The sequence below is a fragment of the Uloborus diversus genome, chromosome 9 (genome assembly GCF_026930045.1).
Source record: "Uloborus diversus isolate 005 chromosome 9, Udiv.v.3.1, whole genome shotgun sequence".
Taxonomy (NCBI): domain Eukaryota; kingdom Metazoa; phylum Arthropoda; class Arachnida; order Araneae; family Uloboridae; genus Uloborus; species Uloborus diversus.
The window spans coordinates 56,255,469-56,268,161 of record NC_072739.1 but is presented as its reverse complement, the minus strand read 5'-3'; the positions used below and the strand labels follow the sequence as shown (position 1 = coordinate 56,268,161).

The window sequence follows — 12,693 nt, the reverse complement described above, 5'->3', positions numbered from 1 at the left end:
ATGAAAACTTCGAGATGAAGGAATATTCGAGTTATAAGGCTTCGAGTTGTGGAGAGTCAATTGTATTTATTCGAAATAGGATCCATTTAACACCTTACAACGTTTTGAACAGTCCAACCAATTTATCCCTAGATTTTTTACATTCGGATTAGGTAATGTTCTTTAGCACCTGCATCACGGCTGCTTGAATCGCTGGAAAAGGCTCCTTTCATTGCAGTTTTCTGTTTTAGGGAACAGAAAATAGCCACACCGTGATAGATTAGGTGAATACGGAGGGTGATCGAGGTCACAAATCTATTATCTGTTCCCAGAACAGAAAATTGCAACGAAAGGAGCTTTTTACGATGATGTCCCAATTATTCCAGCAGCCGTGACCTAGTTGCTAAAGAACGTTCCCAAACCCGAATTTGAAAACTCTAAAATAAATTGATTGACCATTCAAAACGTTGCATTGAGTCAGATGATTTAGATTGAGTCTATTTTGAGTAAATATTAGCTTTAAAGCATATTACCATGCTAATTTTATTCTATCACAAAAAGTTCGTTTTTTTTTAAGATCCCACTGTATATACAAAGCAGGCATACTTAGTATGACATAGTGAAGACATAAAATGTTACTAAGGCATTTAATTAACGTTGATTTCTTTTCACTTTGGCAGGAATTGATTTGTAAAAATTTCAACTAACTGGTAACGACGCCACGAATTTCTAACATCATGAAGTTTAATCGTGAACTTAACAGCGATTTGTAAAAAGAAAACTAAAAACACTGAAACTAAACAGTAGAATAGACGTGTGTCTTTGAATGAAAAAAAAAAAAATTCACCAAAATATTTCAGTTTTCAAAACTGAAATAGTACTGAAACTCTGAAACTGGGGGGGGGGGGGACTTTTACAGAAACAAAAGCTTTCTGAGAAAATGTATTGAGAAATAAAGAAATGTTGGATCTTAAAATTAAATCCCGCCAATCAACCAATCAACACATGTAAATTGACGTGGTTTGGAATATTCAAACTTGCTGTCCCAATTCTATGAAGATTCACAGAAGAATATTTAACACAGGCAAGATTAAGTACGAAAGTTTTCTCACCTTGTTAAAAACATGAACATAAATTCAGAAATATAATTTTTTTTTCTTTTAATATATATAGAAGATAAGTAACCAATGACGTTAGGGAAAGTTAACTTCAGCAAGAATAGTTAGTTGATTCTTAAAGAAATACAATAATACTAACGAAAGAAATAGTTATTTGTATTACTACTTTAACCATTATGTCTAGAAAAGAAATGTCCTCCTTAATTCGGTAAGATCTCCGAATTACTGCATTTTTGTTATTAGTTACTGCATTTATTACATAAGAAATTTTAGTCAGTTAGATTTAAAATTTAAAAATAAGTGACGAAACATGATCTGTGTAGTGACAATTCTGAATTAAAAAATTAAAAATTTGGTAGCAAATGATAGCTTTGGTAGCTCATGCAGAGAACGCTGTGAAGCAAAAATACAATTTAACTCGCGTGTAACGAGCGTGAAGGGACAGTATTTACTTGTTATAACCAACCCGTCAAAACGAGAAAGTGAAAAAAAAATGGTGAAAATGTACCTAATTTTTTTTGTACAGCGCAGAGGAAGTTGGTCAACTTACTTTGACGCGTCTCATCGTCTCTTTCTTGTGTCATTGATTTTCGGAAAAAACTCATACAATGAAAAAATTTCATTTGCAACCCGTTTCAAAAAAGCTTGGTGAAAAAAAAAATAATAAAATGCCTTCATCACTTTTTCTAATTATTTATGATTACTTACTGACACTTACTGACTTTTGACTTCGGGAAGTTATAGATTTTTTTTTTTAACCAAGTAAGGATCAACTGAGCAGGCTGGTTCACATAATTATTACTCGTTAAAAGCGAGTTATGCTTCCATAGAGCATACCACATTGTGCCAACCACATATTTCTGACTTCCTCGTTAAATCCGGTTCCTCGTTAAATCAGAGCTCGTTATAAACGAGTTCGATTGTACTTGCTACCTTTCTGTTGAATTCGGGGTGCTAAAGGTTTTTTTTTTTTTTTTTCCTCAGGAAAGGATAAACTGAGCAGATTGGAGAATTTTAAATAGTAATTTTAAAAATCACATTGGTACTGCTTGCTAAAAGCAGGTTAAGCTTCCGTAGATTTTACCAACCGAATATCTTTCTGATTTACTGGTTAAATCCGATTTCCCGTTAAATCAGAGCTCGTTATAAGCAAGTTCGACTGTATTTTCATATTTTCACTTGGAAATTTGCCTAAGATGAATGCGAGGGAGCAAAGATTGTTTTACGTTTCCGTTTTCCAACTTAAAATTTTGTTAAAATAAAAGATTTGAAAAAATAATAATAGTAAAATAAAATAAAGATAATAAGAAAGTTAGCATGACTGCAAAATTCAACATGATAAAGTAAAAGTTTTTTAAAAAACATTTTGACAAATGGAACATGTAGCGCAATAGCTTCCTGGCACTACACGAATAATTATAACCAAAAATAAATAAAACATATAAACAAAATTTGTGTTTCCGATTTCATAAAAGGACGAAAGAGAGAAAAAAAATATATAACCTTCAATTTTTTTCTTTTAATAGGATTTTATATTATTTTATTCGATGAATGCATCCCAGGAAATAGTTCGTATCTGAACGCCAATAAATACGTAAATCTCAAACTTTCTCTCAAAGGAAAAACGAGAGCCAAAGGATTATCTAAAATAGTTAATCTGAAATACAAAGTCCAAAAAACGAAAACAAAAATAAAATAAAAAGAACTTAAGAACTACAAAGAAATGAAACTCGCACTGGGGAAAAAAGATTAAGTTCGACCAGATCAAAACTTCCCTTTCTTCGTTTTATCTAAGGAGAAATTTAAAAATCACTTTCAAACATAAATTGAAGTTTCATCTCAAGAGATTTCACTTTAACCGTAACTGTCTGAAGGTATAGCTGACATGCACTTGGCAATAGAGAGGAGCACATTTTTTTACGTAATAGAAAAACTTAACTTGACAGTTGCAATACAAAATATTCTATCTGAAGGGTTTTTTTTTCTTTGATTCTACATTGATTAAGTTAAGTATATTTGTAAAAAGACAAAGCGGGAGTCTTTTAAAATCTGAAATCAAATTAGTGTTTGGGGAAATAAAATGGTTTTATCCAAAACTTCAGAAGATATTCTTTTAGATTTTTCAAATCAAATTTAATATATGTTTCTGTTTCACTAAGTGCACTTAAATCATACCTGTAGAAAAAAAAAGCACCTGAAAAGATAAAAATTTCAATGCAAACCAAATTGCGAGATGACTTTTCACTAAATTTGTTTAAATTAAACAAATAAAAATAACATTATTTGCAAAAATATAGCATACACGAGTGACGAGGTTACAGGGAGCCTCTTCTTTTAAAATCAGCAAAAGGAAAAGGGTCATTTAGCTCTATAGTATAAACATTATAAATATATTAAAAATGAATCCCTGTTTTTCTATAAATATTATGTAAATAAATATTACATAAGCAAATGGGTAAAGCATTCTGGAAGTACAAAACGCATAAATTTGCGCAATAACCTGCTGAAAATTAATCCAGTCGGGAGACCCATTGTTTTCATTTATGCCCCCCCCCCCCACTATCAAGTTAATTTTTCTTTCATTGGCATGGTCTTCTTGCAGGTAAGGCCCTTCTGGGTAACCATTGTTCTAGATTCAAACCGCAAATAAGGACTAAGAACAACGTTATAAAGGAATTTTTCAAAGTTCAAGAGCCTTATACTTAAATAATGACTCTTTAAAAAAAAAAACCTACGTTTTATTACATTTCTTTTTCCCAGGTAATAAAATTTGTGGTAAGTTAAATATTGTTAAAAATTTTCCTCAAACAGTTATAATTTTTTTTCAAAATGTATAACAATAAAATAGTGAATAAAAAATAACACAAAATTAATAAGATTTTTACGATGAAAAATGAATAAGCACAATTGAATCACAACAAATACGACGAAACCTAGCAGAAACAGCGTGACGCTACGACGTACGTCGCAGGTTCCTGAAAAAGCCAGCAGACTATTTTTAAGTTGAGGGAGAAAATAACCTAATTTTTTTAAAAGAAAAAATTTTAAATTTCAGCTAAAAAAGATTTAAAAGGCATTTTCTGGGCTATAATCCAAAGGTAGCATGTACTTGTATTAGCATCTTATTTTTAAGCACCTTTCGGTACCCATTAAAGTTTTCGATAAAGCTAATGTAGGTTCATCGTGCAGATTATTTTTTGACTTTTAATCTGCGTCGCAGATTGCTGAAACAAATCGTATGAATGGGTTGCGAAATACGAAGATCACATTTAAACTGAATCGTTGTTCAGTAAGTTGTATTGTAGACTAAAGATAAATTCTATTTTGTTTGATTCACGTTATGTTGCAATGCTTCATTGCATAACCTTTATAGGGCAGGGGTTCTCAAACGGTGGGTTGCGACCCTCAGGGGGTGGCGGGAGGTGTCCAAGAAGGTCGCGAGATGTGGAAGAAAAGTTTTAAGAAAATTAATTTATTCCTGTGTTTTTAATAAAAACACAGCAAATACACAAAAATGCACAAAACTGGGTCAAAAACTGAGATAAAACTACTGGAATACTTGTATAAGGAGATGGACCTTACTTTTATTTAATGTAATTAGAGTTAAGGTCAATTCTATTTTGATAGATTCACATTTTGTTGCAATGTTTCATTTCATGAACTTTATAAGGAGATTGACGATGGACCTTACTTTTATTAAATGCAATTAGTTAAGGGCAATTCTATTTTGATGGATCTATAAAGTCAGTAAGATCTACTACAGTCTCTTAATATAAAATAATTCAAGAGACAAAAATTCGTGTTTATTTTACTAGTTACTTGTTAAGGGAAAAACTTAACCATTTGAATAGTTTTTAGTTAATCTTTTAGGGTTTAGACAGAGTTAAAACTTGGGGGGCAAAATACTTAGTTTATAAAGAGGGTCGCAATCTCAAAAAGTTTGAAAACCTCTGTCATAGGGAGATGGACCTTAAATTTATTAAATGCAATTAGAGTTAAGGTCAATTCTATTTTGATATTTTCATTTTTTGTTGCAATGTTTCATTGCATGAATTGTATAAGGAGGTGGACCTTACTTTTATTAAATGTAATTAGAGTTAAGGTCAATTCTATTTTGATAGATTCACATTTTGTTGCAATGTTTCATTTCATGAACTTTATAAGGAGATGGACGATGGACCTTACTTTTATTAAATGCAATTAGTTAAGGGCAATTCTATTTTGATGGGTTCAAATTACCCACACACACACACACACACACACACACACACACACACACACACACACACACACACACACACACACACACACACACACACACACACACACACACACACACTCATGCCCGCACACACGCCTACATACACACACACACACTCGTGATTGCGAAAAACATAATTTGAATTCAAGATGTCAGAATTCAAATTCATTTTTTTTTTGGTTCAGTAACGGACGTAGTTTATGAGATGCGTCGAATTACTGAGCAAAAACAAATACTTTTAAATACTGTTTCCGGAAATCTTCAAAATTTCATTACATTCATAGAAGCAGAGTTTATATTCTTTAAAAATTTAATGCAATGAAACAAGAATCTAACGTATATGGGTCCTTTTAGGTATTTTATGCAACAATTGATACGCCTGTTAACACGGAACTGCCCATAAGTAATTTATTACAACAATACGTTCTAAGTTTTTATGTGCTCTTCTGTGCTTTGTATAATAAAATATAATGACAACGAAGCCTTCTTCTGATTACTTACAGGGGCGCCCTGATAGGAGGTTATGACAGGCCACTCTGATCTCCCAAAAATTTTCTTATTCGGCAAATTTTGCTTGATGATTTGTAAAATTTAGAGACAGCATTGCAAAATTGAAATTTTTTGCATTAAAGAAAACTATATAATGATGATATGCTCATATATTATCCTTCAGCAAAATTCGAAATTTTGTCCGAAAAATTAAAAATTTCTCAACTTACAAAACTATTAGTTCCGGGCGCCATTGATTATTAGGACAGACAAAAGTCATACTTACTCTAGAAATGTTGTTAGTAAATAATGTAGTTAAAGAAACAAGAAGTTCTGAGAAATAATAAAAACTGTGTTAGTACAATAAACCAAGCAATAAAGACAATAAAATAATATAAAAGTGACTGACATAAATAACTAAAATCAGGATTTTAACAGGCACAAAACATAAATAAGGTATAGCAAAATAAACATAAATAACTTGCTGTTAATAACATAAATAATGAAAACAAAATAAGTGTTAATAATCCACACAAAGTGTTAAACTAAAAGTTGTTAGTAAATCATGTCGTTAAAAAAATTAAAATAAAATTCTGACAAATGATAAAAAGTGTGTTAGTACAAAAAAATCAAACAATAAAGAAAATAAAATAAGATAAAAACAAGAAACATAAATAAGTAAAATCAAGATTTTAACACGCACAAAACTTAAATGAGTGAACTTGCAGTTTATTACATAGAAAACGGTACCTAATTTAGTGTTAAAAATTTGTACAAAGCGTTAAGTTAAACGTTTTTTTGTAAATAATGTCGATTAAAAAAAAGATGAAATTATGACAAATTATGAAGCATATTAGCACACAAAATCAAACAATAAAGAAAATAAAGGAAGTACAAACTTTAAAAACAAACAAGATGAAATTCTGACAAAGAATAAAAAGTATATTAGGAAAAAAAATCAAATAATAGAGAAAATAAAAGTGACACAAACAACTAAAATGGAAATTATAACAAGAACAAAAGATACATAAATAAATTTGTTATTAATAACGTAAAAAATAAAAATAATAACAAAATAAAACTGTTTAAAAAGTTCACATAAAGTGCTAAAATAAAATATAAAACACAATACACACATAATTCTGAAACAAAAATTTTTAGTGGTAAAAAATAAATGATAAACGAAAAAACATAAAACTGAGAAAATGAAAACTAGTCAGGAAGTACTAGTTAGTAAACACAAAAGGAGTTCAACACAAACATAAAAATGAATGAAAAAAATTAATTTAGCAAAAATTAATTATTTTTATTAATTAAAACGCTCTTTAAGCAATATTAAACTATACATTTTGAAGACCTCATTCTTCTTTACATAATTAAGTACTCAAATCTATCTTGTGACACTTTTCTTTAAAAAAATAAATAAATAAATAAGTAAATAAATTAAGCAGACAGAAGAAGGGGAAAAAAACACAAAGAACACATCCATGCATTAATTTAATTACACCCAATGATTTCAATAACATTTTCTACGCAGTTCGTAATACCGTCGATTAGTTAACTGCTACGCTAATTAACGTTATTATCGTTCGAAAACCTAGGCTTACTATCATAATTAATCTCAACCAAGGTTTCTTCAAAGTAAAGAACATTATTTGAGAACTTAAGCTCATTAGTGCGGATGAAACATTCTGCCGTCATTAATATGGATTTTAGAATTCGAACTGAATCTCATGGGCTTTCAATGCTGAGAAAATGCAGCATTTTGTTCCATAACAAAAATGGTACTTAAAGGTCAAAAGCGCATGATACAACTTTTACGAGATTATGAATTTGTTCGGATCTGGCAATGGTTGTTTATTTACGTTTTGAGACAAAAGTTGACAAAAAGTATTATAAAGTAACAGAAATAGGTTATTAATTCAGTATAGCGAAGAACCCATTTTTGTGTTCTGTGAAATATAAACAAATGTTTTATTTATGTGGCCATTTGTTATAACAGTTCTTAGATATTTTAAAACTTCAAAAGAAGAAATTCTATTTTCATTTAATGGTAAATAATAGTGCGTCTGAAAATGTAGATTTTTTTTTAGCATTTTAACCATAAATAAACTTGTAAATATTGTTGTGTGCATAACACAAAATTGAGAACAAAATCAATAAAAATTATATATGAAGAAAATACAGGGTTTGTCCAAAAAGTATTGAGTTTTCACGCCAAGCAGAAGAACAAAAGGTTGATAAGGATAGTGGGGACTGAGTCTGGAGAAAGTCAGTTGGAATTGAACCTGTGCTATACAAGGATCTCGTGTAAAGCAGACATATGTTTGGAAGCAGCGTTAAGTTTTAAGGATATAGCGGTATGTGCTAGTTATAAAGTTTTGTGTTAAGCTAAACAATTAAGTTACTGAGATTTTTCCATTTCAAAAGTAGCCTACGGGAGGAATTCAAGTGCTTAAGTAACCCAAAGTCTTGGAAGACATAAAATAGGTCGCAGACGACGAACAACGCTCGGGGGTCAAATCAAGTTCATAGGTCATCAAGTTCTCAAACTTCGGATAATGAAGCTAAAATTAAAGCGCCTTTCGATTTTGATTGTAATTGAATGTCTGACGGATTTCGTTGGGATTTATAAAATCAGTTTTGCATCAAATGACAAGAATTTCAATTGAGGCAGTGAGGAGCAAAGGGATGTAAGTGGCAAAATTAAAAATTTGGAGATAACCAGTACAAATGATAGGTGAAACTCTCCTCTGTCTTGGGACAAGAGATGGCACTAGTATCCCTGGTAGGTTCTGTCATACAGCATGATTTTGAAAAACTTTTCGATGAAAGCCTACCAAGGACCTTATCTTTAGACGCGTTTTACTAAAAACTTGAAAATGTCCACGTACATCCTTTTGTTTCTCACTCCCTCGATTGTTTTCTACACATTTATTTCAAAGGGACGCAGTTCCTGGTTTAACACAATGTCGCAACGGTGCCCCAACTAAAGTACAGCTCCAATCTGACACCATCGAACATTTTTACATCCCTTTTAGGGTTTGATTCACCAACAGGCCAAATGAGTCCCAGCCTCTCACCAAGGGGATCCCCCAAAATTATAGACCATTCATAATATTATAACAAAATATGATTTTTGAGCAACAACGATTGCTTATTGTTCTCACTTGACTGTTTTGGCGTTCCTATGATTTTATTTTCCCACCAGCACCCTCTGCAGCATCACCGTCGACCGACTCCTCACGATGCTGCTCCTATAGCGAAAACCGTCTCCAGGTTACATCCATATCCTACACACACGCGCAGACATACACAACTACACACCACGCACACACAAACACATACACCTACACACACATACACACACACAAATACATTCATGCCTGCACACAAATATTTCTGCCTACGCGCACATACACATACCCCGCCCCTCCGCACACAAACACTCATACACACAACTACCCACACACTCATGCCTGCACACAGACACAAACACACATGCCTACACACACATGCACATACCCCCTACACACAAACACACATACCCCCCCCCCCCACACACAAATACACACGCCTACATACACACATACTTGATTACGAAAAGCATAATTTGAATTCAAGATGACAAAATTCAAATTTTTTTTTTACGATGGTCAAGAGTGATGTATAAAGTGCATAACAATGTGGCTTTAGACATCAAACAGCACTTTTTGCCATCTAGGATTTGGTTTAGGAAGTTTACACCCTCAATGCACCACTAGCCTGTAACATATGCAATCGCAAAAAAGATGTGATGTTGCAGCACTACAGTACTTTCTTCGATCGTACTGTTTAATGTGGCCCTTACAAATGTGTCTGACCAATTATCTTAAAACTTCTAAATCGGGACCTGCCTCCTCTGTTCAAATCCAGTTTGAAAGGTGATCGTTTTAGCAATCTTTCAGAACGCTCGTTGTGAGCATTATTCCTCGGCTTCCGGCAATCATCGATGAGTGGCAGCGAAGTTGACAACGGGGTTTTAATGCAAGATGAGGCTTGGTTTCAGAACATGGAAATTTTTGCAAAATTATTTTCAAATAAAAGTATTTGACAGAATCATTCTCATTATTTTCTGGACAAATCCTGTATGTCTCAGTTAAAACATTTCCAAAGAAATCGTTAGTTGCGCTTCAAGTAAAGTTTTAATAGAGAAACAATCTTTTTGCATAGATGCATTAGAAGTAATGCCAAAAGGTAGCAAAGTAAACCAATCAATTTTTAATTTTCAAGAAATAGGTTCAAAGATAGAACAAAAGTGAATGCATGCATATAGTGATAAAAGTTATAGCTCTCAGATATGTACATAAATTTCCTTGATAACTGTTTGAAAAATTTATTCTAGATACAACCATTTATAGCTTAAAAAATCTGTCTTTGATGAAAATATTAATCGGGAAAAATAGCAGCATGCCTCCATAAAGCTCGTAATGAAGTTTTCACGGGTATCGCAAAGAGAACAGTTTGACTAATGTATAGTCCGTCTCCAATAAGATAACCTTGCGAATTTTTACTCCTTTTTGGGAAGCTCATTGATAGAAGGAGGTTTTATTGTCGATGAGTTGAGTGTAGCTACTTTCGCAGAAGTATTGAGTCGGGTCAACGATTCACAAATGGTTTCGAAAGTTGAAAAACACCACCGAGGAAGGACTACATAAATGGACAACTTTAATATTTTTTCCGTACAACCTTTTAATCTTTATATATAAGCTGTAGAAGAAAGTAGCGATTCAGTAACTAACTGTGTACAAACCACGGAAGCGAAAGTAAGAACAGACATGCAGGATTCCCCCAAACACCTTAAAAATCTATATCTCTTTAACCCTTGTAGCAGATGTGAGAAGTTTCCGTTATACGAAATAAAATGTGATGATCTATTCTGTTTTCTTAAATTTTTTAACTAGTGTAAACAGTGGTCAGTTACTGAAAAAAAAAAAAGAAGGAAAAGAGGAGTTAATACAGGGGTTATGGTTAGAATACGCAGCATCAAACAGCTCGATTTAATAAAACTTAAAAGTCTCTGTTCTTATCTTCCATCTCCAAATATTTAACAAATGCCATAAGACGGTGGTGACCAACCCTTTTTTTTTTACCCGAGGGCCGCACCTCATACTAAGATGAATCTAGCGGGCCAGAATACATATAAAATTAAAATGTATTTACATTTTGTTAATATATAATATGAGAAAACGCGGGAAAGGAAAGAAAATTACAAACCAAGAACTGTCGTTATCATTATTACATGCTTACTTTATTGATACGAAGTTTCCATCTATTTTACAGAAACAAATTTCTAACTATTTGGCTCAAATTTGCAACAAACAGACGTAATACCGAGAAAAGAATATCTGTTGTTTTGGATGGTTTCAGAATATATTTTTTGATTCATAACACTGAACATAACAGCGAGTCACTTGGATCGTCTTCGCCGGCCACATCTGGTCCGCGAGACATAGAGGTTGGGCACCACTTCCATAAGACATTTACGTGAAGGTAAAACTAAACTACATTTTGGGTTCGTTTTCTTTAGGGAAAATTCGAATTTTGAGGAAATCATATTTTGAATATGCTGAAGAAGGTTTCATCGAAAATTGCACAGATACGGAAAGTTAAGATCACAGAGTTTCAGTCCATATTGCTGAAATAGACACTTAATGAGGGAGGAATTTCTGGGCCAAACCCCACCAGAACCTCTGACCGCGAGCTACGCAGTCAATTTTTCAATTACATACATGTTCGTATGTGGGTTTTTTCAAACTCCCCTTTCTAAAACATTATTCTAGTTGCACTTGAAAGAAGAAGAAAAAATACTTTCCGAAAGAAATTGATATTTGTCAGCATTATTAGCTGCAAGTAAAATTTTCCTGTAAAATTCATCTATTATTTACAGGAAGCAAGGAAGATAATGGTTTACATGGTGTAAAACATATATACCAGATAATGATAAGTGGGAACGTTCTGTCTTTCCCAAGTTTAACCCTGGAGAACTCGCGTAGGGGGTCCTGAGTCAACCCAGTCACTGAAAACCTTATATTTTCGAGTGGGCAATTCAACAGTCTGGAATCCAAATTTCAGTAACTTATTTTCTAAATGTTTTCATTCAAAAGCATCTGCGGGTAACTGTTGTTTTTAATTTGTTGAAAACAGATATTCATTTCTTGGAAAGAAATCTGCAACTGGAGACAAGAACTGAACAACTTGCTTGCAAGGTTTGGCGGAAATTTTTTTTTTTTTGGTATCTGGTTTCAATTTGGCGCGATCGGCGATATTTAGAGAGTTAACCATTGAATCACGTTAAAACTGCCGACATTGAGAAAATTAATCTCTGTAAAACGCTTTTTTGTGTGTGCTTCAGTTCGTGACCAACTAGGGGTGAAAATATTTAAAATGTTAGGCACCATTATCATTAAATTGGTGTAAAAGGAAGTCATGTGATGCAAACATATCAGCTCATTTGAAATACATTGAGTAATTCTTGGAAGTGCGTTGAAGTAATCCATTTAGTCTTTTACATTTTTTTTGTTTGTGTAAAAATATCTGTTTAACATGTTGACAATAAACTTTTGTTAAAATTTACATGTATGAATTGCAATCAGCAAAAATTAAAAGTAAGGTCACACAGGCATTGCGCGTCCTTTTATGAACTGTTTGGCACGTTAGTTCTACCGGGTAAAAATCTTTCATATCTAGCAATTAACAGCTTCAAATGCGGAGATTATATATATAAAAAAAAAACTTATATTGCTTTTCCTAAGAATGACAAAACTTTATTGGATTGATCAATAAACAAGAATTTTCATTCGTTTA

General features: G+C 32.5%; 1 protein-coding gene across 1 annotated transcript in view; it reads right to left on the bottom strand.

Annotated features, from left to right (window-relative positions):
• The window catches only part of LOC129230228 (collagen alpha chain CG42342-like), a 196,401-nt gene that overhangs the window by 39,807 nt on the left and 143,901 nt on the right, over positions 1-12,693 (bottom strand). The window lies entirely within an intron of this gene.